At 50.2% G+C, this 4,193-nt stretch overlaps 2 long non-coding RNA genes across 2 annotated transcripts; both read left to right on the top strand.

Annotated features, from left to right (window-relative positions):
- Positions 1 to 683: 683 nt before the first annotated feature.
- Positions 684 to 1,706, top strand: LOC136486008 (uncharacterized). Its single transcript, XR_010766639.1, has 3 exons — positions 684 to 946; positions 1,054 to 1,490; positions 1,576 to 1,706. It is a non-coding gene; the product is annotated as an uncharacterized lncRNA (long non-coding RNA).
- Positions 1,707 to 2,210: 504 nt separating this feature from the next.
- On the top strand, positions 2,211 to 2,971 carry LOC136485957 (uncharacterized). The gene is made up of 3 exons (XR_010766617.1): positions 2,211 to 2,341; positions 2,426 to 2,816; positions 2,895 to 2,971. It is a non-coding gene; the product is annotated as an uncharacterized lncRNA (long non-coding RNA).
- The last annotated feature ends 1,222 nt before the right edge of the window (positions 2,972 to 4,193 follow it).

Raw genomic sequence — 4,193 nt, 5'->3', positions numbered from 1 at the left:
ATCAGGGTGCGGGAAATGGAATCTCCTGATTTTATTTCTTGGTTCAAACAAAAGGTACTATGCAATTTAGCTCGTTCGTCGATTGACATTCCCTAGTTGCTTGTACATTCCAATTTAACGATCTATCCTCCTTGACCTTGCAGAGCCAAACCGATTTGACTATGAATCCAGAGTTGAGACAGGTTGCCAATGGCTTTGAACATAGGGTCGAGTCATTTTCTGGTTATGATGTGAATGGATACCGATTTCACACAACAAGACACGAGCAGAGCCAGGCCCAATCGAAGAACCACGAATTCCAGGAGTTTTTACTGGCGGCCTTGATGGGGCCGAGTATTATGGAAGAATTGAAGAAATATACGAACTTAGGTTTCGTGGTCGCAAACCTCTTAACCTTGTCGTATTCAAATGCCATTGATTTGATCCTCAAGAAACGAGACGAAGTCCTTCCCTTGGGCTAGTAGAAATTCGACAGGATTCCAGTCTATGGCGGAAAGGATGTCTATATTGTGGCTCAATAGGCCACACAAGTTTATTATCTCCCCTACTCGTGCCAAAGGGACCCTCGTCTTCAGGGTTGGGATATTGTGCACAAGGTATCGCCGCACGGTAAAGCACCTTCCCCAAACGCCGAAGACTACAACTTCGACCCAAACACATATGATGGAGAGTTCTATCAAGAAGAGGGCCTACAAGGGACTTTTGAGATTGACTTAACCGGAGCTATGGAAATGGAAGTAGACAATGAAATGGATGTTGATGTGGACGAGGGGGATGAGGTGGAAAATGCGAAGGACTTGGCGTTACTTGAAGGATTACATATTGGCAATGGCAATGATGACATAGTTGCTCCTTTGGAAAGTGTTGAACATTTCGACATGGCTGATAGTGATGATGAGAGCTATGATCCAGCTAATCCCGATGGGGATGATTATTTCTAATACATGTAATATTATGTTATTTTTTAATTATGCTTTATTTATTTTGCATCTCTTTATAATAATGTCTTGTTTATGATCCATCTAATCCGATCTTATTGTTTATGTCTTGTAGGTGATTGTGCAAAGATGGCGGGCCGCAGAGCTTTGCGGGCGGTCAGGTCGCTTTACGACACGGGGGGCAGTACACCAGCGCCCTCAGGTGAAGCTGGGGGGTCGGCACCACCTCAGGGGAGGAGGAGGAGGGCGGCCGGGAGGAGGCCTAGGGCGCCACCGCCTCAGCCTGCAGCAGCAGCAGCACCAGAGCCCGAGGAGGAGCGGGAGGAAGAGCAGGTGGACTGAGCAGGCTCAGCAGGGAGAGGACGAGCTACAGGCCGAGCAGGAGGCCGAGCAGCTGGACGAGCAGGAGGAGCGGGAGGACGAGCAGGAGGCCGAGGCAGGCGGTTCCAGTTCCACCGGAACCTCGGGTGTCTACCAACGAGGTCCGGCGAGCCTACCTGAGCGGCCGATACCTGAGGCTCTACGCCCGGTCATTCGACCCGTTGGGCAAAAGTACGTAACTTTTACATTTTTTTCGCTCCTACATATGATAGAATCACAATGGAAACTAACAGTTTTTTCTTAATCACTTACGCAGGTCTTGGAAGGTCGTGGTCCCAGGTGCTCACAAAAGGTTGCCCAATGGCATCCTGGGTCTTCTCTGTAGGGAACACTTCCCAGGCTTGGTTCGCTACGCCGAAGCTCTAGGAGCCGGCCTACACGTACGAGCACTACGTCGCCGCCCCTGATGCGGAGGACGAGACGGGCCGCACAGTACGAAAGCGTGGCGGAGCGGGTTATGTGCGAGTTTTGGGTAAGTCTTCCTCCCACTACTTTGCTCAATACATTGCATTCGCTAGAGTTTCTTGAACCAGTGTATTGATACATCTTTTCTATATGCAGGACTTCTTCAAATGCGCCGAGGGCTACGAGGCGAGGGCGGCCAAGGCGGCGGCCAAATCTTTTAGAGGTCGCATCTCAGACATGCATTACGAGGCGTGGCTCCAGGCCATCATCGATTACTGTGCCGTCTACGAGCATCGGAAGGTAAAGAAAGAAGATGCAAGATTAATGCATCTGACCAAAGAGCAGTACCTGAAGGTAAATATACAACATCAATATTGATTTCTTCTGAGATTGGGTAGGCTTGAATTGTTCTTATATCTATCAATGTACTTGATGTCGTACAGGTGCCTCCTGGCTGGTGCGCCAATAAAACGCGGGCCTGACAGATGATGGTCGACAGGTGGGTGAGTGGCAATTGGGCGGATAACCACACCGTCCTCCGGGAACGACGTTTGCTGATGCCAGGTGTATCACACCACCAGGGCAACCTTAACATCCACGAATTCGGGGCTAGATGGGTACGTGACTTGGTGTAGCTTCATTTATTCTTTCAGACGTTTATTCCTGCATGATTTATAATCGTCTTGTTGTTTTTCTCGCAGTCGGCTGCACATCAAAACCAGCCATGCGGAAGAGCTCAAGTCATGGGTTCTGGCCCACAAGGGCAAGGCGATAGACAACATCAACTGGAACCCGGACGACCCAGCCGAGTCGTTCACCAACGAGAGCATCCCCGAGCGCATCAGTCAGTACACCGAGGCGGCAAGGGGAGTCCATGGGGCAGACTGGGATCCGCACACCGCGGACATTGACGGCGACATCGTCATGAGGGTGGGAGGAGGCAAGAAGCATGGGCGGTACCTCATCGGCAACAGCACGCTCGACCCGCACACCACTCCCACTCTCTCACAGGTCCGGACAAGCAGCACGAGCGGTAGCGTGCCCATACGCCCAAGGCAGGACACTTCGACGCATCGTGTGGCAGCACTACAGGTTATTTCTGTTTTATTCGTCGTTCATTGGTTTTACATTCCTCGAAATTGCTTGTAACAATGCGGTGAAAAATTATAGGCTCAGGTGCATGCGCTCGAGGAGCATAAGGCTAGGGTGGAGGAAGAGCGACAGAGGGAGCGGGAGGCCGAGCGACAGAGGTGGGAGGCCGAGCGGGCGAGGTTTGATGCCTTGGCTCAGTACGTGGCAAGTCTTGGCGTCACGATGGGTCGTCCAGCGCCACTAGAGCTGTTCGCTCCTCCACCGCCTTACCCATACCCACCTTACTCATACGTGAGTTCAACTTCTCTAACAAAAGCTCTTTACTGTACATGTTGGCCATCGTGCCGTTGATGTGATGGGAGGCCTTCGTGCCGTTGATATATATGTGTGGCGGCCATCGTGCCGTTGATATGTGGTGGGCGGCCATCGTGCCGTTGGTTTTCTTGCAGGTTTTGGAAACCCCACCGTGCAGGGGAGGTGCTGCCGAAACTTTGATGTGTCTAGGCTTAGATTATAATTTTATACCTAGTTCTGCAAATTTTGACTTGTCTACGCTTAGATTACAATTATATGCCTTAGTATTACTATAATTACTAATTTTATTCTCCTTTGTGCAGAATCAATCGGCGGGTTCGAATGATGTGCCTGAGCAGCCATCATCGGGAGGGTCGTGGCACCAACCGTATCCACAACTTCCGCCGCATCAGCAGCCGTCGGGAGGGTCGGGGTACCAGCCGTATCCACACCTTCCGCCAGCAGCAGCAGCCGCCATCGGGAGGGTGGGAGCCTTGGGGGTGAGCCTGTTGTTCTTCATCATGTATTAGCACTTTGTGACATGAACTTGTGTGAGATGAACTTAGCACTTTGAGATGGACATGTGTCGTTGGATTTGAGATGTTTAGATGGATTATAATGTGAGACATATGATGTTGATGACATATTTGTGATATATGTGATGTGGATGATGTGTTATATTTGTGAAATATGTGTTGTTGAAGCTGGAAATATAAACAAAAATAAAAAATGCTCTCAAAAACAAAAAAAATGCTCTCTGGACTCTTTGCCGAGAGTAGGGCTCTCGGCATATCTGCCTCTTTGCCGAGAGCTTGGTGGTCGGCTCTCGGCAAATATGCCTCTTTGCCGAGAGCTTGGTGGTCGACTCTCGGCAAATATGCCTCTTTGCCGAGAGCTTGATGGTCGGCTCTCGGCAAACCTATATTTTTTTTTGAACACCACCTTTGCCGCAAATCTTTTTTTTAACAATTCTTTGCCGACGGTCGCTCTCGGCAAAGAAGTTCTTTGCCGACGGTCGCTCTTGGTAAAGAAGCTGTCACACCGTTAGCGGTCGTTTGGTCGTTACCAGGGCGCGCCAGTTTG

The sequence above is a fragment of the Miscanthus floridulus genome, chromosome 10 (genome assembly GCF_019320115.1).
Source record: "Miscanthus floridulus cultivar M001 chromosome 10, ASM1932011v1, whole genome shotgun sequence".
Classification (NCBI taxonomy): domain Eukaryota; kingdom Viridiplantae; phylum Streptophyta; class Magnoliopsida; order Poales; family Poaceae; genus Miscanthus; species Miscanthus floridulus.
The sequence above is the reverse complement of the archived record's forward strand: the minus strand, read 5'-3'. Positions and strand labels throughout refer to the sequence as shown.